This window comes from Delphinapterus leucas, chromosome 7, assembly GCF_059928025.1.
Source record: "Delphinapterus leucas isolate spDelLeu-1000000601 "Yukka" chromosome 7, BTC_Dleu_Yukka2, whole genome shotgun sequence".
Taxonomy (NCBI): Eukaryota; Metazoa; Chordata; class Mammalia; order Artiodactyla; family Monodontidae; genus Delphinapterus; species Delphinapterus leucas.
This window is the reverse complement of record NC_143135.1, coordinates 101,646,625-101,668,111: the sequence shown is the minus strand read 5'-3', so window position 1 is coordinate 101,668,111 and position 21,487 is coordinate 101,646,625. Positions and strand designations below refer to the sequence as shown.

At 57.2% G+C, this 21,487-nt stretch overlaps 1 protein-coding gene across 2 annotated transcripts in view; it reads right to left on the bottom strand.

Annotated features, from left to right (window-relative positions):
* Positions 1–20,802, bottom strand: part of ST3GAL4 (ST3 beta-galactoside alpha-2,3-sialyltransferase 4) — a 48,022-nt gene extending 27,220 nt beyond the window's left edge. The window contains exon 1 of one of the 2 annotated variants that reach the window (XM_022556239.3): positions 20,674–20,802. The gene's annotated coding sequence lies outside the window, so the exon portion shown is untranslated. The remainder of the gene's footprint in view (positions 1–20,673) is intronic. The other variant, XM_022556240.2, reaches the window with a different exon arrangement.
* Between the last annotated feature and the right edge of the window lie 685 nt (positions 20,803–21,487).

The window sequence follows — 21,487 nt, the reverse complement described above, 5'->3', positions numbered from 1 at the left end:
GAGGCACTGGGATGTAAAGCTTGATAAAGTTCAGTGCAGCGTGAAGGCCACGTAGTCTAGAGCCTCAGAGGTACTTCGGAAAGCAGCCTGCGTCTCCTCTTCTTGAGCCGCAGGTTGATTCCAGATCTCACCCCAATTTATCTGCTTCCTAACTGGTCTCTTCACCACAAGTCTTACCTCACTCAGGCCTCTTCCTCAGAACTGCCAACACGGTATCTTTCTCAGAAACGGTTTGGATCAAACCACCCTCCTGCTCCAATCACTCCCCATTCCTTCAATGAAAAACCAAAGCTTTTTAGAGGCGACCAGGGCGCTTCAGTCCCAGGCCCCAAGGCCTGCGTGTGCATCTCGGAGCTCCTGCCACGTGCGCTGCAGGTGCCGTCTTCTTCCACAACGCCACCTCTGCACGGGCTTTCCTCCAGCAGGAAGACCCTACGCAGCCCCCGTTAGCCTCAACAATCTCACTCCTTCTGCAGCACCGGCCCCTCCTCTACGAAGTGTTTTCTGACATTTCTAAACAATGTTTTTCTTTCCACAAAAAATTGTTTATATCTTGATTTTAGCACCTAATAGGTAGTAAACCTTTTGTATTATATAATTACTGTTTTCATGGCTTGCCCACTGTCCTCTGACCTCTGACATTGGAGGCTTGTTTATACCAAGAGTCTACCAGAGCACCTAGAGAAGATGCTTTCTCGCATAATATAATTTTATATCACATTATTATGTGTGTTCGTATCTCGCCCATGAGACTACGACGTCTGTGTCCAGGCCTGCATTATATCCTCAGACCCTATTACGGTGCCTAGAACATAGCAGATGTTTTATAAACATCTGGCACACAAGTAATAAGATGAGGCTAAAAATGTATTACATCCCTTACTGATCCTGAAATGTATTGTGCACCTACCACGTGCAACACCAGGGGGCTGCCAACCTCATTGCCATTGCTTTGGGGACCAGGGGAGTCATCGCTGTGGAGGCTATCCTGTGCACCGCTGGATGGTTACCAGCACCGTGACCACTGCCCACTAGAGGCCAGTATGACCCCCACTCTCCAGTTCTGACGACCAAATGTCGCCAGACATTACCACATGTTGAGAGCTGCTCTGCAAGGTACTCTTAAGGGCTTTCCAAGTATGATCTCAACCCTATGAGTTAAACACTATTATTACCTCCATTGTGGAGACAGGGAAGTGAGGTGCAAAAAGAGTCAGCAACTTGCCCAGGGTCAACGAGCTGGTGAGGAGCTTAGCTCCAGAGACACACTCCTAACTCCTGCCCTCCGCCGCCCCTAAACCATCCTGTGAAGACGCCAAGATCCTCAGAGGGCCCACCTGCAGCCCTCTGGAGCAACAGGAGGAAGCTGCCCTCCGTCACATCAAAGTCCTTCAGAGGCTTCTGACAGCTGAGAGGAGCCTCCTGCGCTCCTTCCCAGGCGAATCGCCTGGCCCCCTGGAAGCCCTCCAGCATGTCTTCAAAACCCGCAGCTGTATTCATGGGATTAACAGTGCCCTCCATCTGGACACCAGACTTCCACAAATGCTGGCAAAGACCGCGTTCACTTTCTCACGGCCATGCCGCTTCACTGGCAGGGAACCAACATCCCTCAGCTGGTAAGCCAGGTCTCCTGCGCCCTGATCTCGTGTGGCTACCCTCCGGAACCAAAGAGCAGGACTGTGCTACTACAGCTGCTTGCAAACGTCTCATCTCGGGAATCGCCCGCCATGTTTCCAGCCTGTTGAGGTGTGTGAATCTCGACAGTGCCAGCTAACCCACAGCGATTCCTCTCAGCTTAGAGTCCTCTGCCGTTATTCCAGGGGCCCTTGAGCTGGACGCTGAATTTAAAGTAACTAATACAACTGCGAGGCGAGGCAAGGTGAGGACACAGGCCACTGGAGTCGCACTGTGTTCTGATCAGCCACTCTTGGGTGTAGTCAACTAACCACGATTCTCCAGAATGGATCACCTGTATCACCTCTCCTCAGCTCAGAAACCCTCCGTGGCGCCCATCCACTCAGAGAGAAAGGCCAAACCCTTGCTCTGACCTGTAAGAATGCGTGTGATCTCCCCACCAGCACTTCTCTGCTCTCCTTCCCCATTTCCCTCATTTAGTCTGCTCTACTCAGACGGGCCTCATTGTTCTTGACTGGGCTAGGCCCACTCCCTCCTCTCTGGCTGTTCCTTCAGCCTGGAATGTTTTTCCCCTAGACACAGGCTTGGTATCTACCCACTCAGCTCTCCACTCATCTTCTCCACCTCTGGTCAAAAATCCCCCCTACACCTCACATTTCAGATCCCTCTCCCTGGCTTGCGAAAAACTTTGGCTGTCGTTTTTTTCGATGCTGTATCACCAATGTCTAGGACAGTGACTGGTACACAGCAGGCTCTTGACACAAGCTTGTTGAATTAATTTACTCATCGGGAACTACACCGCCACAGAGCAGGCAGAGCAAGAGGGGAAGAGGTGGTAGCAATAGGTCAGATACCCACTCCAGCCCCTCTGGCCTGGCCGCTGGCTAGACACATCCTGAACTGCACGGCGTGATCCGCAGCCCCAGTAGGGAGGGATCTGGTCTTGGCCCGGGGCTCTTGTGAAGCGGCAGAGGGCAGAGTAACTGACCAACTGCCTCAAGGCCCACCAGTGGGCAGATGGGGCATCTCTCCAGCCATCCAAGCTTGGAGGAAAGGGGCTGCAGAGGCTTCCACCTGCAGGGCAGGAAGGCTCTCTGCTCCCCACCTTGGGGGTCCACAGGATACCCTCCACCCCCAACAGGCGTCTCCAACAGCGCAGGCCTGCAGTCTCCTGCAGAGAAACACTCTGTATTCTCCACTTTAGCAGCTACCAGTCACAAGACACCGCAAAGAACCACGTGAAGATCATACTTCTGGAGTTGGCCGGGGTGGGGCTGGAGCTTTGAATTCCATTCGCTGGGTAAAAGAGCTTAAGTGTAGTGACGGGCACATTGCTATGCTCACAAACACACCCTTATACCAGGAGGGTGTTGTTTCTCCAGAACTGGCGAGGGTTAACCTTTGACTCCCTTTAATCACTACCAGCTCCAAGGTTGCTGGACCACACGGCGAGCTGATGTCAATATACTCTGTGGGGTCCCAGGAGAGCTACAGGCCTGGGGACACCCTATTACCCAGTGTAGAAACAGTACAGGTTCATGCCCACAATAAATAAAGAAAAACTCCGGTGTGGCCGTCGACCTGCGCCAGGCTCCCGGGCACGATTCCCTCCTCATATCTCCCAGACAGGGGCCAGTGAATCTAGCCCCAAGGAGCCAAAGCTGAAGGCCTTACAGGAACTGGGGCTTGAAACCACCAGTATGGCCAGTCCCCTCCCTCCCTCCGGCCTCCAGATGACCCTTCTGAAGATCGTGGACTGCACCTGCCCCGCCGTGCCCCATCCGGTGAGGGGGCCGCAGCCTCACGTGGCCGTGGAGGACTTGCATTGCGGCTAGTCAGCGCTGAGGAACGCTGTTTGCGGGGCCCATACACGGGATTCCAAAGACTCACTACAAAACAAAGAAAGTAAACTATCCCCTTAAAAATTATTTACATTGAGGCGGCAGCCATCATTGAAAAAACACTTTTTCAGCCTGTTTTGTGACCAGAAAGCACAGCACTAAGGACTGAACCTTACATGGAGCAGAACTGGGTGGCCACTGAACTGAAGAGGTCCCGGGTGACCCCCGAGGACTCACCACACTTCCTAAACACACCCTCCCCTCCCCAAAGATAAGAATCTTAGCTCACATGCCCCCATCTGCACCCCAACCCCGTCTGAGGATGGAGGACGAGGCAAGGTCAGTGCCAGCAGTTTCACATCTGAGTCCTTGTCAGGGGGGTCGATTACAGTATAAATGCTGGGGGGATCTGGAATCATTGTTGGGACCCAAGCCCAGGCTGCTCTCCCCAGCCAACCCTCAAGGATCCTGGCACTCACGCTTCCATGCTTCCTCTTGGCACCGGGTCCCAGATTACCCAACCACTCCCTCAGTCTGTCCCACCCGGTCGCCCTGTTTCATTTCCTCTGTAGCAGGAACACCACAGCGTCTCCCGTACTCACAAGATCACAGGACCCAAGAAAGCGGGGACTTCTTGTGGCCCACAGTATCTCCAGCACCAAATGAAACATCTGATGTGTGGTAGGTAACTGACGAATATTGAAATGAACAGATGTCTAAATGAATGAGCAAATTAGCAGAACAAGTGTGAACAGAAGGTTTCGCCAAGTTAAAAATTTCCACACACTTACTTTGCCACGACCTGGTCAAACAAGGGGCCAGGGGCTTGTCAGAGGTCAGCCCAGGACCTGGCAGACCCAACCAGTGCCACATTTGTTGCCAAAGGCACATTGCTATGCTCACAAACACACCCTTATACCAGGAGGGTGTTGTTTCTCCAGAACTGGCGAGGGTTAACCTTTGACTCCCTTTAATCACTACCAGCTCCAAGGTTGCTGGACCACACTGCGAGCTGATGTCAATATACTCTGTGGGGTCCCAGGAGAGCTACAGGCCTGGAGACACCCTATTACCCAGGAAACCTCCTTTCCTCCTTACTCGCTCAAGAGGGCCAGCCTGGGCTAAAACCCCAGCCAGCAAGCCCCAGACCTCCAAGTACCCTTGGTCTCCTGGAAGCAGAGGAAAGGGGTTTGGATGCAGACCTGAGGTCCAACCCAGCCTCTGTGATCACGGGCCGGCTGTCCCTGGACAAGGTCCTGTATCTCTTGGGCCTCAGATTTCCCATCTGTAAAACGGGAGTAGCAAGAACAAGTTCTGGGAGGTGTGGGAGCCTCAAAACACATCCCAGGATTGAAAGCCCGCAGCCTTAGCACCGGCTGAGCCCAGAGCAAGCACTGGGCCCCTGGAAGCTGAAGGTGACTCCTGGTCTGGGCCTCCCCCCGGTGCGTGGCAGCTCCTCTCCACTCCAGGTCTGCCCCAGCCCAGCACGGGGAGCAGTCCAGAGCTCCCACCTGACACCACAACCACGACTGCACTCACCTCTCCTCCCAGCCGCTGGGTCCACTGCACTCATGGCACACGCGCAGCTGCCCAGGCAGACGGGGGACTGCCACCCATGCTCTGCCTGCACTGAACGTGGATCCCACGTACTAGCCAGGTTCAGGGTTGCATTGCTGGGGTGGGGAGGATCATGGGATGGAGGAGAGAGATGAGGCTTTGTTGGAGAAGCCACTCTCCCTTTCCGGGTACAGCACCTCCTAGAGAAGGTGCCCAGACCCCTGATCAGAGCCCTCTCCTGAGTGGTGCCCCCTTTGCCGAACAGCTGCTCACAAAGCTCTTCGGCCACAGGCAGAGGCAGTGGTACAGTGGTGCAGAGTTCCAGCCTTGGACAAGTCAGAGATGGCATATCATCAACAAATACCTGGATGGAGCAGTAATCCTTCCAACCAATTAAGAAAAAGACCAAGGAGCTGAAGAGAATATAGCAAAGGACAGGAAAAGCAATTCGCAGCTCAAACCCACACACCTAACAAACGTGGAAAGATGTTCAGCCTCATTCAGTGACCAGGGAATGCAGGTTAAAACCGAATATCACTTCTTGCACATTTCGCTGGCAGGCGTTCATTGACATAAAGGCTTAGAGTTCACTGACATAAAGGCTTTGTTCATTGACAAAAAGTACTTCATAGTATCTAGTAAGACTGAAGGCGTGCATACGCTATGAGCCAGCAATTCCACGTCTAGGTGTATCCCAGTGTGACCTGCCTTTGTACGTGTACACACACTAAGGATGTTTATTGCAGCACTGTGGCAACAGCAAAAGAATGGAAACATCTTAAATGTCCAAGAGTGGAGGGATGGCTGAATAAACTGTATCATCACACAACTGAATACAGCCATTTAAACTGAAGAAAGAACTCGCTGTGGACCTATTAGGATAAACCTGATGTTTAAGGTTTTCAAAAAACTGTAAACAGATACTTATAGTATGGTCTCATTAATTTAAAAAACACACAAGACTATATATAGCGCGTGTGGGCTAAAAGAATTTAAAACAAAACAAAACATGGAGGAATCACCCAACTCTTGGTGACCATTACATTCTAGGAAGAGATCAAGTAAACTGGGATGGATTGTGAGGACGGGGCTTAGTTCTATTCAGACAGAATATGCAAAAACATGAGCATTTGTAAATCTGGCTGTCACATGGGATTCTATTATCTTTTATATTTTGAAATCTTTTTATACTGAAAAGAGGGAGTACAGATTTTAAGACAAAAATTCAGAAGCTATAAAAGATAAATTCAACAACATAAAGATTTAAGAAGCAGAGGGCGGCAGGAGAAGGGGGAGAGAGAGGATGAACAGTTAAAAAACAAATGACAAACTAGGAAAAGTATCTCTGCAACATAATATGTATCAGACCAATGAATTCCCTTAGCCTGGAATGTGCTCATGCAAGTCAATAAGGAAACAAGTCAACAAATCAGACAGAGGAATAGGCAAAGGACATGAATGAGCAGTTGACAGTACAGAATATAAAGGCACAGAGGAAAGACCCATTCTTCACTGATCGTAACAGCAAAGCTCCAGAGGCCTGAGAGCACACGCTGCTTGGGGAGGTGGGGAAACCGGCCCTCTGTCAGATCACAAGTGGATCAGGGCGACATTTTTGGAAGTGACCTGGCAATATCTGTCAAAATCCCCTTAGCCTGGGAATTCCATTGCTAGAAGTTTATTCTACAGAAAAGTCTCCTATATTTGCATGAACTTTTCTATCACAGTCTTTACAGACAGCACTATTTGTGACAGTGAAAGATGTAAATGACTTGAAATTCTACCGAAAATCCACAAGGACCTGTTTAGAAGCATAACCACACAAACAACGAACGGAACGCTACACAGCTGTGAAAAAGAGGATGCAAATGCATGCACGCTGACACCAGATTATCTCCCAAGTACATGATGAAACTTTAAAAAGGTGGGTGGAGAGCAGTGTTCTGTGTATCTCCAATGCCCTTTTAACAAAAGACTTACACGCGTATATGTGGATATGTCGCTAAAGGAATAGATCATTCAAAGGATGCGCAAGAAACTAAGGGGGCAGGGGTCTAGAATGGGGGAAAGGCCTTCTTTATATCATATACCGTTTTATTTATTTATTTATTTATTTATTTATTTCTGTCTGTGTTGGGTCTTTGTTTCTGTGCGAGGGCTTTCTCCAGTTGCGGTGAGTGGGGGCCACTCTTCATTGCGGTGCGTGGGCCTCTCACCGTCGCGGCCTCTCCCATTGCGGAGCACAGGCTCCAGACACGCAGGCTCAGTCGTTGTGGCACACGGGCTCAGTAGTTGTGGCTCGCGGGCGCGGGCTCTAGAGTGCAGGCTCAGTTGTTGTGGCTCACGGGCCTAGCCGCTCTGCAGCATGTGGGATCTTCCCAGACCAGGGCTTGAACCCATGTTCCCCGCATTGGCAGGCAGATTCTTAACCACTGTGCCACCAGGGAAGCCCCATATACCCTTTTTATGTTTAATTTTTTTTAACGGGTGAGTGTGATACACTTTCAACTAAAATTTTGCTAAAAGGAAAAGAGGAGAGGAAAAAAAAAAAAAAAAATAGGAATGTAAACTCTGGAGTCTCACACACCCGGACCTGCATTCCAGACCGACCACTTATTGGCTGCACAAGTGTTGGATCCTCTCTGGATCTCAAGTTTTCTGCTGCATCAAATGGAGATAAAAACAGGGCACTTCCTTCTAGGGTGGGTGGATATGCCAGGTAAGAGGGGCTCTAAGGTTGTTACCGGGGAGAAGTAGAAGCAGCTGGTCTCAGACTCCAGAATGCGCTTCATCTTTCCCCCTCATGGATCCAATGGACACAGGCCATTCTTATCTCTCCTTATGTTCCACTCCGCAGACAGGGAACAGCAGGGGCAGGGCCACCAGGCACAGCTATGCAGACTGGGTGTGTGTGGCCAGGCCTGGGTAGGGAGTGAGGGCTGAAATCCAGCCCTCCCTTGGCTTGTCAAACCATCACCCTCGTGCAGGGCTGTGTCCAATCGCAGGGGTCATTCATTCTGCTTTCCATAAAGGCTCTGTACAGGCTAGCAGCAACATCATTTACAGCAGAGCAATTTAACCCTTCTCCAGAATCCTTGCCAGGTTATAAAGAGGCCAGGGAAAAGATCTGGGGGTACACAGACCAGGGGCGGGGCGTAGCCATTCGGAAAGTTGGTAGTCACCCCATCCGTATTTATCTTTTCATGTGTCATTTCCTCTGAATTCGCAGAAACACCCTGTTTTACCAGCAGAAGTGGTTTCTAGGGAACGAGTCCTGCCACCTTTGGCCCATCGACACCCACTTCATATACCTTGGGCAGCTGGGTGATGTTCTAAGTGAGGTCACCCTGAGACGAATCCTGAGTGGGGGAAGGAAAGCCAAGGGGACACCCCCCTGCCCTGTCTGCCTGCTCCTCAGAAGGGCTTGTCTGCAAGAACAGCCCTGTCCCAGGGCAGGTTTGGGGTCCTGAGGCCTCCAGGGACACGGTGAGGCTGGGCAGTCCAGAAGAAACAGGAGCTGACAGGGACTGCGGGCCTACTGCACCCAGGGCACAGCCTCAGGCACTGAACTACAGCAGGAAACAAGGTAACAGGCCTGTGCTCCTGGAGTGCACACCTGGGGAGCGGGGGAAGGGGTGGGGGGAGACACCTGACAACCACATAGATAAATAAGAAAACGTGCCATGAAACACACGGTGAGGGCTTCCCTGGTGGCGCAGTGGTTAAGAATCCACCTGCCAATGCAGGAGACACGGGTTCGAGCCCTGGTCCGGGAAGATCCCACATGCCACGGAGCAACTAAGCCCGTGCGCCACAACTACTGAAGCCTGCACGCCTAAAGTCCGTGCTCCGCAACAAGAGAAGCCACCGCAGTAAGTCTGTGCACTGCAACGAAGAGTAGCCCCTGCTCGCCGCAACTAGAGAAAGACCGCGCGCAGCAATGAAGACCCAACGCAGCCAAAAATAAATAAAATAAGTAAATTTATTTAAAAAAAGAAGAAGAAGGAACACACGGTGAGGCCATCAGAACAGGGCAGTGGAGAAGGAGATGGGGCAGCACCTTGGGATGGAGCGTTGGCAGGTCCCTGAGGGGCTGACTCTTGACCTCAGACCTAAGCGAGAGGCGGTCATGGAAAGGTGGGTGGGGGAGTGGGAGCAGAGGTTCCAGCCCAAGAGAAGAGCAAAGACCCTGGGGCCTGTGGGGTGTAAGTAACAGAAACAAGTCCAAAGTGACCGGAGACAGTGAGGAAGGGCCAGTGGTGGTGCCAGGGAGACCCGCTGGCCGGGTGGTACAGGACGTCACAGGCCACCCTGGAGCCTGGACGTTACTCAGGGTTCCATGAGAAGTCACTGGAGGGTATGAACAGAGGAGTGACACTCTGGATTCATTTTTTAAAGATCCCTGGGGCTGTTCAGCAGCTCTTGTGCAAAACCTCATTTAATTGTTTTTCTCTTATTTAATTTTTAAAACACTCTGTGTGGTAGTCCTCTTTCATTCTCATTTACAGATGAGCAAACAGGCACACAGAGGTACATTAAGGGCCCCGGGGTCTCCAGAAATAAAGAATTCAAGCAGTCTGAACTGCTCAGAAGCCCTACACTCTCTGGCACCCATGAATTGCAGGGAGCTGTCTGGGGTGGATCTAGAAAAGCTCCTGCATCTCTTGGGCCTCAGATTTCCCATCTGTAAAACGGGAGTAGCAAGAACAAGTTCTGGGAGGTGTGGGAGCCTCAAAACATATCCCAGGATTGAAAGCCTGCAGCCTTAGCACCGGCTGAGCCCAGAGCAAGCACTGGGCCCCTGGAAGCTGAAGGTGACTCCTGGTCTGGGCCTCCCCCCGGTGCGTGGCAGCGCCTCTCCACTCCAGGTCTGCCCCAGCCCAGCACGGGGAGCAGTCCAGAGCTCCCACCTGACACCACAACCACGACTGCACTCACCTCTCCTCCCAGCCGCTGGGTCCACTGCACTCATGGCACACACGCAGCTGCCCGGGGACCGGGGGACTGCCACCCAGACTCTGCCTGCACTGAACGTGGATCCCACGTACAGGCCAGGCTCAGGGGGCGTTGGAGTCCTCAGTGGCCAAGCCGCTCTCCCTTTCTGGGTACAACCCCTCCTAGAGAAAGTGCCCAGTCCCACGGGGCGTGGCCACAGACCTCCAGCCAGCGCCAAGCTGTCCCCCTCCCCCGGCAGCTCCAGGGGCAGCACCCGCTCCACTCTGAGCAGTGCCTCATTTGCAGAGTGGTGTCCCCTCTCCAGAGCTGGTACTCCCAAAGTCCCCCAGCAGGGACGCTACAGGGCCAAGTTCAGTGCACGCCTGAATTTCTATCAGGAGCCCACCAGGGCCAGAGTTGCTGAGGGTGGGATTAGGGCAAAAGGGGAGGATTGTGCATGGTGGTGTGCGGCGGGGCAGCGCGGCCTCTGGGGTGGGGTTTCTGGAGGAGAAACGAAACTGCGGAGAATGAAAGCAAGACCTCCGTTTCCTCCATCAGCCTGTCCCCTGGGAACAGCGAAGCCGATAAGAGAGACCCCTTTGAGATCGTTTCACATCAGTAAGATGTTTCCACAGATCAGCTGTTTATACAACTCTCCTGGAGGTAAAGGTTACCAATGAGGGAAGGGGAGGGGCGGCTAGCATTCTAGGTGTTGCTGGGGAAGGTGCAAACCTTCCAGTCTGACCAGTGGTCCCTCTGGGGCAGGGCCAGGGCAGAGCAGGTAGGACTGCTGGCAGGAGGGCTGCCAGGTCATCAGGGATGACCCAGAGCCTCCCCTGCCAGGGGCTCACACAGCCCCTGTAGGGAAACAGGGAGGCAGATCTGAGCACGCACAGAGCCGGGAGGCACCCAGAGGACACTCTGAGCCCCTTCCCAGGCCAACTCCGCTCTGGTCCACTGAGACCCTCCGTGTTGAAAACCTACAAACACACCTCTGAGCACAAACACACGAATCCCTGTTCAAACACAGGAGCACACCCCAGAATAAACATGACCCCTACACACACACACACACACACTCTCACACACACACACACACACACACACACACACACCTCTCCCCCTCTCCCCCCCGCCCCCCTCTCTCCTCCTTCTTCCTCCTCCCTGCTGGCCCCACTTCCCGCCACAACGGACAGCTTCTGGGGCCTGCTGGGCCTCCTCTGCCAGGGCGCTGTCTTCCCCCATCTTTCGAGAAGGGCACTGCCCACCGGCTTCCTTCAACTTCAGCTCCGGCTCCAGCCAAGTTTGTTTGTCAGGTTGCAGGTCCCTTGGGCTGTCAGCCAGGGACCTTGAGATTTGGGAGGGGCCAGGAGTGGCTGAGCCAGTCCTCTTGTCATCTCCAAAAGTTGAGAAAAGGGGAGCCCTGGGCTCCTGGCTTGGGGCGGCCAAGCCCAGCTCCCGGGAAGGGAGCCCCACCCCAGCTGTGTTCAGAGGTACCCGGGAAGATGGGTTGTCGAGCAGGGGGCTGCAGGAAAGCAAAGGGCGGGGGTCACTCGGCCTTGTAAGCGTGTTCCCGGGGCCAGGGGAGGCAATGTCAGGCACGGGGCAGAGGCCGCTGCCCCGGGGCAGGGCACCCCCTCAGCAGCAGCGTTCACTCACCATCCTCCTGGCCTGTCCTAGCCTCTCTGCCCCTGCACCTGATCTTCATCTTCCCGCTACCAAGTCCAGGAAACCCCTAGGCCTTCCCCTGCCCACCTCCCACCCCATTCAAGCCCTTTGGGGCTCAGGCCCTGAGGCATTAGCAATTCCAGACTCATCCTGGCTCCCAGTCCTGGGGGAGGCGGAGGAGGGCAGGACTGGGGCAGTCTGGGCCTGGGGACTGAGGATTCCAGTCTCGGGCTTGCTCAGCAGGTTTGGGCCGTGCCCATGCCGCCTCTCCCCAGAGCTGCTGGCCCAGGGTCATAGAGGGTGCCCCTGGGCGGGCACCCTAGATCTCACGGAGGACGGTGCCGGGGGTCAAGCCACGAGCCAGAACCCTGGGCTCTCTACCACTCACGCCCAGGAAAACCCCGGGCTTTGCCAGCAGCTCCTCCCCTCTGCCCTTCTGGGAGCCGTCGTGGTTCTCAGGCTGGAAGGGCAGGAGCTGTCGGTCCCCTGCGGCCCGCGCATGAGCACCACCCTCAGGGCCAGACCACTTCCTCTTTCTGAGGAAGCCTGGTGCCAGAAGCTGACTCAGAGAAACCGAGGCACAGAGGAGACCCTGAGAAGGCCTAGGAGACTGAGCCACCGCGGGGCCCTGGCCCCGTCTGAAGGTGGGAGGCCAGACAGGCGTCCCCATCCATCCTCTTGGCCTCTTCCACGAGCCCTTCCTCCTGCCTAGAAGCTGTCAGGATCAGGGTCCTGGGACAGGGCCCCTCCTGCCCCCAGGAACACACCCAAGCCTGGCCAGTTCACCTGGCCTTCCCGGCCTGTCAGTCCAGCTGTTCCGGAAAGAGAACATTTTCTTCTCACTCTATTTGGACAGCTGCGGGGACAGTGACAGTGGGAAGAGAGTGTCTGATTATTGAGGGGGGTGGTGTGCAGGGGACAGGGCCACAGGGCCTCTGAAGTGGCTGAGGGTCTGGAGCTGGGGAGGCCCCAGATGGGGGGCTACGTGAGGAGCTGGGAGGCCTGGGGCCACCCGACAGGGTCAGCGTCCCTCAGCAGCACCATCAAGAGAACAGCTGGAGGGGCTTCCGGCCCAGGTCCAGGGCTATAGGAGGAGGGACGAGAAGCCTAAGGCACCAGGGAGACCGATTTCCATCTTTAGGGAATGTGCTCGGTTACAGGGTGGGGTAAGGACGCCTCTCAGGCCCAGCCCCAAACCTCCTCTGGCCTCGCTCCTGGACTCTCAGGCCCAGCAGCCCCTCCTCTGCAGGTCCAGGGCTGACAGGCGGGGCTTCAGAAAGGAAGACAAGGCACCCACAGGACAAGGCCAGAGGACCTGGAAACGGAGCTTCTTCCGCCCTGGGAGGCGGGAAGTAGGACCGCGGGGTCAAGCCAAGGCTCTTCCTCCTGCCGCTGCCCACCCTCCCTCCTTCTCAACAGTCGTCTCTCTCCCTCCCCTCCCGGCCCCTGTCCCCTTTCCAGCCGCCCCATCCTGCTGTCACCTTGTCCCCATCTCCAACTCCTCCTGCCTGCCTTCCCCGCCCCGGTTATGTAAGGGGCCTGAGAACACACAGAGGGAGCTTTGTTGTCAAACCAAATCCATACGGAGCCGGGATCGGCCAGCGCAGCTGTTCCCCATTCCCTCCGCCTTGGCAGGGGTGAGGCACCGGGCAGGAAGCCCCCCCACGCCTCCACTGGGGGAGGTGGGGGGCAAAACACACTGGCCCCAGGGCCCCCAGGCAGCTGAGTGGGTGGCCCCGGATCAGCCACCACCACGTGGGACCACAACAGGGGAGCAGCTGGCCCCCAAGACAGAGGAAAGCCTCAGTGCAAAGCCGGGGCCCCAAAGCCCAGAGAGGAGAGCTCTGGGCTAGCAGCAGGGCTGCACAATGAAGGCCTGGAGGGGGGCCCAGACCCACACCAGTGGACCCCATTCTTGTCCACATGCGGATGCAGGCCCATGTTCTCTCTGCCACACAACCCGTGTACATACTCTCCCGCGCGCACACGCACACACACACACACGCGCGCTGTGTGTGCTCACCTGGAGGCATCTGAGCAGAAATCTCCTCCCTGCTCTGATCAGCCTCCTCCATCCCAGCAGGTACCTCTGGAGAGAGGAGGGTGGAGGGCAGAGGTCAGAAGCCAGAGAAGCTCCACCAGCCAGCTCTTCTTTGGAGGCCCTCTGGCTCCGGGATGAGATCCTGCCTTCCCGCCCAGGAAGATGTCCAAGAAGGGAGGTGAGGGCCCAGGAAGCTGAGCTTAAGATCAGAGCATCCACACCCGGGGCAGGCCCTGTCCCTTCACCCAACCCGACTGCTGCACGAGCGTCCCGCTCGAAGATGCTGGGGCTGCCAACAAGAGGAGGCGCTCCTGAACCTCCACGGCTGCAGGGCACCCACCCGAAGTCCAGCTGCCACATCAGGCAGGACAGCAAGGATGCCGAGGCCTGGGTGAGGCGGGGGCAGAGGCACAAGGGAAAGAAGAGGAGGCAGACACAAAGGAAGAGGGATGGCTGGGGGAGGAGCTGAGAGAAATCTGAAGGAGAAGGGAAGGAAGGCAGGTGGGTCGGAAAAAGAGGAGAAAGAGGAAAAGGACCAAAGAGGGGACAAGAGAAGGGGGCGTGTGGAGAGAAGGGCCCACACCTCCTGCAAGGATGCTTGCACACCCTCTCAGCCTGACAGGCGGGTCAAGGAGAAGCAGCACAGGGCGGGGGCGTTTCCAGAGCACTGGTCCCAGCCCACCCAGTCCCACCGTCGGCCACGCCCCAGGGGTTTCAGCCTCAACAATCCTGGATCATTGGAACCAGAGGGCAAACCAGGACCTTGGAGAAAGGAGAGACAGGGGTGGGATGGAGCACAGGAGAGGCAGCCCCTGTCTGGGGGAAAAGTCGCTCTGAGATCTTGAACAGTAAGTTACTTTTTTGAGTCTCAGCTCCCACCTTTGCAAAAAGAAAGAGTTACCAAGAGGCTACCACGTGCCAGTGCGGTGCCGGGTGCTGGGGACACGATGGGGAGTCAGACGGTCACGGGTCCTACCCGACAGTCTAACATCAGCCGGGACCTCTGAGGCCTCCCGAGCTCGCCAGTGTCTATCATCTGTGCTCCGAGATCCATCCCATGAGCTGCACTGTGGCAGACGCTATTAGCCCAGTTATCGGATGGGCTGATGGAGAACCAAAGTCCCAGACCTGCCTGAGGTCACACAGCTGGGGGCGGACAGAGAAGACAAAGGCCACCTGCCTGGCTTCCTGGCCCCGAAGGAAGGCACCCTGAATCACAGAAAACCCACCAGCCAGCACTTACAGAGCCAGGCCCCAGGTGCTGGGACATGATCTGAAACGCACTCTGGTTCAGAAGTGAGAAACCGAGGCTCTGTGTCAGGCCCAAGGCTGTGCAGCCCTGCCCTCTCCCACCCGTCTGAGCTCACGGGTGGTAGGGTCCCCTAATGTCACAGGCTGGGACCTGTGGGAGGGTGGGGTAAGTGACAAGGGTGCCCGGCTGTCAGGGGAGCCTCAGAACAGGCTCGAGTCGGATGCAATCTAGGAAGGGGACTGCCAACGGCGCCCAAGCCACCGTCAGGGGACAGTGGGAGCAGAGGTGGGGAGGTGAGAACACGCGGCTGGGGAAGTAGAACAGTCTGACCGGCGCCCAACGGAGGTTTTCAAATAAAAAGGGTTTTAAGCCGAGACACCCTCTCTCCCACTTTCAAATGAGATTTTATGTGGAAACCCAATATGTAGAAGGAATAAGAGTGGAGTCGTTTGGGGTGAAGCAAGAATGGGGGCGAACCCCTCTTGAGCCCTCACTCCTGAGCTGACACCCCAGAGGGTTCCACCCCTGGGGAGCTTTTCGTGGACCCGGATAAGGGGAAAGCTGACACTGGGCAGGAGGGGAGGTTAGGACCAGTCTGTGCAAGGACCCAAAGGCAGGGCTGAGGAGGGGATGGGGGCAGGAATGTGACCAGCTGCCCCCGGCATGGGGGAGTGGGGGGCTGCCCTCCCGGTGGGCAGACTCCTGCCCACCCCACCCCCAGGGCTCCTGCCTGCCTCTCCTGTGTCTGAAAAGGCTGCCAGGCCAGGCTCCAAACAGCTCAGCTGTCAAAAGGGAAACTCTTCGCCCTTCGCCCCAAGAAAAGGGGGAAGCAAAGCAGGGACACAGTGAAGACACTGTGAGCACTTATTATTTGTTAGACATCATTCCAGGCATGAAGGACACGGCAATGAGATGACAGGCTCCTGGAGCTTACGTGAAAACCCTAAAGAGTCAGGGAGGAAAACGCCTTGAGAGTTTTCAAGCCCATTTCACACCACACACGTGCCCCTCCAATGCCTGCATCTCCTCTGGACCGTCCCTGCCAAGGTCACGGGTCCAAGCTTGAACATCTTCAGCCGCAGGGCACTTGCCCCCTACACAGGCAGAGGCCTGCTCCTGAAAGCTCCAGATGGCCACACTGAAGACCCTGGGTCCCTCCCCACCCAGCCTAGGCAAGGGAGTCCACAGAGCACTGAACACACCGTTAAACGTGCAAGTTTTACTTTTGATCACGACAAAATATGAAGCTTCATCTCGAGTTTTGCTGGTTCTGAGTCAATTGCTCGGAACCAAAGGAAATGAGCCGTCTCCCTTCTCACCTGCCCAGAGTTCCCAGGTCCCTGGGTCTCTGGCACCACCCAATTCCCCTGCTTTGCTCCCCTCCCGTGACCTTCAAGCAGTGGGTTGCCAGGGTGGGCCCCTGCTGGCCCCCACTTCTCTCCTGCCATCCCTTCCAACCAGGCCTCCCTCCTCCTGACCTGAGTGACCTCTAAGGAGCAGAGGGGAAGCAGGTCTTTGAAGAGCCTCTCTGGCCTTGAGCCAGGCCAGGCCAGGGTCCAGGAGAGCCCCAGAGCAAAAGGTACTGTGGCCTGGCAGGAATCTGCGGATGCCAGATGCCAGGAGCAGCCACCTTGGCCGGGTCCCCGCGCTCAGACCCCCGGAGGACCCCTCCCCTTCCCCACGTGTCGCCGTGGTTGCCGGATGAGGCCTTGCAGCCTTGTGGGCGGCAGCGGGGGAGCCGCATTTCCAAGGAATAGGAGCCGATGGGCAGGCCAGATGGAAGCAATTACCGGAGGGAAAGGGGGAGAGGTGGGGGCCGGCAGGGGCTGGGAGGGGCCGCAGAGGGGAGGGAGGAAGGAGAGCCCAGCCCTGCCCAGCTGAGAGAGGCAGGGGATGGGGAGGCAGGACCGGCAGGGCCAGACGTGGGCTTCAGGGCCGCACAGAGCCCTGGGCTGCGAATCAGGAGGGCTGTGTTCTCGTCACCCACACCCGGTGGCCTTGAGCAAACCCTGTCACACCTCTGAGCCTCGCCCTCTTCATGGGTCACAGGGCAGGGGAAGATGAGCTTGCAGAGTTGCAGGGCAGTAGCGAACTGGGCTGAAAAGTGCAGGTTTTGGAAACAGGCCTGGCTAGGAGTCCCAGCTCAGCTGCTTAGGGGCCGTGTGACCTTGGCCAAATGGGTTAATCTTCCAGAGCCTCCATGGCTTCATTTACAAATGGGCTTAATGAAAGGGTCGTGCTTACGTGAAGTGATGTAAATAAGTGGACAGCACTTTTTTTTTTTTTTTTAGGTTTATTGGGTCAGGCTTTTAATAAGTGCTCGATAGATAAATCATAACTAGTTTTGTTATTTACTAAGCCCCTTTTTACTATTATAAGGACAGGTATTTGCAGAGGCTGCACGGGCAGAGGATACAGGGCAGACCACGGACACAGGAGCATCACCGGAGGCCCTGGACCGTGCACCCCGGAGGAGGGTTTGGACCCACGCAGAACAACGGTGCGCGAGCCTGGCACTCTGCACACTGCTCCATGCCCTCTTTCTAGCAACCATGGTCCCCACCCTTCCCAGGAAAGCAAGATCCTGGGGCCCCTGATGCACTGGGGCTTTGAAGTGAAGCTGCAGACAGGAAGAAGGGGCCATCCTACGGCCAGGCCTTCCTCACGGCCTCGCGGCCCAGGTGGACACCCCCCCGGCCACCCCCCGGCCCCAGCAGCACCCTCCTCCCTGCTGGGCTCAGGGCAGAGGCCAGGGCTTCAGATTCTAGAACGTTCACATCATCTCTCTGCAGGATGGCTTTGCGGGGTGTGGGGTGGCAGAGATAAGGCAGTCATCCGGCTGGAGGTCTCCCGGTCCCAGGCAAGGGGCCAAGGTTAAAGTAAAACCTGCAGCTTGGGATGGCCTTCCTCACGCTGAAGAGCGATCAACCCAGCGCACCCCCTGGCAGAGTTCACCCCGTGCCAGCCTCAGGGGCACCAGTCGGAGGCCCATGGCACCTGGCTGGGGCCCACGCATCACATACAGCTGCTCCCACTTGTAGCTACATTTGACCACTTCCTCTATCCGTAGAATAAAGAGCGTCACTCACACACACACACACACACACACACACACACACACACTAGGAATGTGATACAGGTCAGGAGTGAACGTGAGGCCAGGGGTGGCCGCAGCCCCTCCAGGGGCACTCAGAACACTCGTGTAGAAGTGCTGAGCACCTCTGGGAAGGGGTGACAAACGAGAGAGGGGAATTAATGACTAGAGGCACCCAAACCTGCCTGCCCTAGTCATTTCCTCAAGGAAACCAAAGGTTTCAGGTCAAGGCCAAGAGTCGAGAAGGAAGGAGGACCTGAGGTCGAGAGGCATAAGAAGCCAGCTCGTTTCTGCAGGGAAGTGTGTAACCCCAGGGCAACTGAGGAGTCAGGAGGGGGAGGCAGGCCCTGCATGTTTTCTGGGTGTCCCCCCACCTGACTGCCCTGCTCCCTGGCACCGAGGGTCCAACTCCCAGGGCCTGGGGACTCAGCTGGCTTGTGGTGGATGCCTTGGGCACAATCTGTAGGTCTGGCTCTCAGACTCTGGGACCCTCTGGGACATTGATCTGAAGGGTCCCTTTCAGGAAGCTGGAGGTTCCCACCCCACCATGGGCTGGGACCCCTTTGTGTCATTCTGAGGTGGAGGGATCCCTTCCCCACAACGGTGGGGGCAAACCTTTGAGCTGCTCTGAGAGGAAGAATTCACCCAGAGAACATACCCAGGTAGGGTCTGGGCGGGCACCCTGTGCAGGGCAGATACCAGGCCAGTAGGGGTAAACCACAGACGGCCACAGGTTAAGCTGGGGCACAGGAAGGGGGGTCTGGCCTCTCTGCTCCAGTTGGTGAAGGGTAGGGGGGCCCTTTCCAGGATTTGTTATATAATTCTGAAAGGAGCAGATTCTCGGTTCTCTCCAGAAAACTGGATCCCAGGGATCTAAGAGGGCTGGCAGGGTGGAGAGGCTGAGCAAGTCTGTTTCTGAGGAGTGGGGACTGAGTCACTGCTCTGGGTAGGGAAGGGGTGAGGGAGGGAAGGGAAGACGGCCCAGAAGACGCCGAGGGCTTCCTTGGCCTGGGCCTCCACTCACGCACGGGCCAGGGGCCTGTGGCTCTGAGCACAGCCCACTCCCAAGCCACAGATGCCTCTCCACCCACAGTCCAAGCAAGAGGCTCCCGCGCTACTTTCCTAACTCTACCTCCTGTCTACCCTCCCCTCCTAACCCCTGACCACCCGGACTCTGGGGGAAAGCCCCCGACTCCTGGCTCTCCCTCAGCTGCTGGGAGGGAGACCCAGGGTTCAGGGGACAGACTAAGATCTCCCGCCCAACACATGGATGCTGAGGGATGGAGGTACGAAGAGCATGTGCAGGGGAGACACAAGCAGAGCCAGGAACAGGCTAGAGGGACCTGGGCCACCTCGGCTCGGGCAGGGGTTATTCACAGATGAGCTCCCGGCAAAGAGAAAAAGTCCCAGAAGTTCATTTCTAGGCCCCAAACAGCTGGCGCCTCCCAGACACCCCCTCTAGAATTATGGGGCAGCTTTGGTGAGTGTGGAGAACTTTGGAGAGTGCGGGAGAACCGCTGCTAATAGCAAACACTCACATACCTCCGCCTCTGTGCAGGCACCTTCCACAGTACCCAACGCCTTTATGATCCCCCCTCCCTGCCCCCCGTGGCACAGCAAGGCTCAGGAGAGCACGGTATTGGTTTGTGCCTCTGGTGACACCCTAGCTGTACCAGGCCCGTTCCCAAGGTTCCGCAAAGAATAAGTCTGCCTGAACTTGGCTTCCACACTGTGCCTCCCCCCAGCGGTGGAAAGCACAGGCTTCTGTGAGAAGCGCATGGGGGTGCCAGCCTGTGGGTGGGCATGAGGTCACATGGGCACAGCTGAGCACCCGGACGGTGCCTGTAGCCCCAGTCCTCTGGCAGGAGCCCCCAACCCCAGCACTCGGGACCCAGTCTGCGGGACAGACGGAGGAAGTGGCAGCAGTAGGTCAGGCCTCCTATGCCCAGAAGGAGCCTCCCCCAGGACTGGGAATGGAGGCGGCAGTGCTGGCAGACATGTTGGCAGCTCTAGGCTGCCTGGGAGGTCCCAGCCAGCAGGGGCCCCAGGGGGGCACCCAGCACAGATGGCTGAGCCCAGCGATTCTGCCCCCAGCTGGACTCCACCTTCACCCCAACCCCATCCCATCCCACTGCCCACCAGCCAGGCAGCTCTGTGGCCCAGTGGCCTAGGCCGCAACGTGGACTGGTGTATTGGCCACAGCCAGCCTGCAGCTAGCAGCCCCACCTTTGGGCTCTGCTTGGTGACCTTGGATCTCCTGCACACAGCCGGACCCAGCAGAGCCTGACACTTGCAGGCAAGCCAGCCCAGGATCTCCTGGACTCGGTGGGGCAGTTGTGGCCAGAAGTCGGCTCAGAGGATGCGCAGGGGTGGGGGCTAGAAACTTTCCAGAGAAGAGGACCGTCCCGTTTGCTCACTCCCAAGGAGCAGAAAGAATCGGCTTCCCGCGAAAAACTGGTCCAGGGCAAGGGATCCCAGGGCTGTGGGCTCCCCACCCGGCCCCGGCCCCGCGCGGCGCCCACGTGCCCGGCCCGACCACCTCCCCGGCCGCGGCGCCGGGCGGGGAACCGGGCAACCGGGCAGCCGGGACCCGGAGGCGCTCCCCACCCTCCCTCGCGGGCCCCACGGGGACCGGCCGCCGCGTACTCACCCTCGCGGGTGGCGCGGGGCGAGGCAGGACAGTTCCGCGCGCAGCTCCGATCCGCTAGGCGCACGGGCTGGAGGCGCGGCACTGGCGCGGTGGCTCCGCTCGGCCCGGTCCCTGTCCCGGGCTCGGGGCCGGCCTGCTAGCGGGTAAGTCCGCCTGCTGGGAGGCGGGGGCCGGGCACAGGCGGGGGGCGGGGAAGGGGCCGGACACGCTTGCGCACACGGCCGGGGAGACGACTGGGGAGCGGGCGGGCAGGAGGAGGAAGGGCGGGGTGGGGGAGGAGGAAGGACTCGACTCGGGAGATCCTGCTTGCGGGCGGGGCCGATGCCGGGGGCTCGCGATGGTCCGGGAGCCGCGGAGGCGGGCGGAGAGGGCAGGCGGCGGGGCCAGGAGCGAGGGGCGCGGAGGGTTCGACCGACCTGGCAGGCGCGGAGGGGCGGGAGAGGAGGCTGGTGGGGTGAGGGTTGAGTTCTGGCGGGCGCAGCCTGTGAGTGGCACCAGGATGGATATGCCCAACGCAGCCTCTGCACACCCTCCTGGAAACAATGAGACCCAACAAAGGGTTCTCCGCTCTCCCACGCGATGAACCGTGTCCTTCCCTCGCTCGGGAAAGTGAGGCACAGAAGAGGGAGGACCACCTGCCCTCCCCATGCACGGTGGCCAGGTGCCCTGGACGGAGACCTGGACCCTCCCTCTGCCTTAGTCTCGACCTGCCACCCCCAAAATGCTCCCTCTGCAGCCTCTTTGCACACCTTCTCTTTGGCCCTGAGAAAGCTTCTCAGTTGCTGTTCCTTACTGAAGGCGCCAAACATCCTGT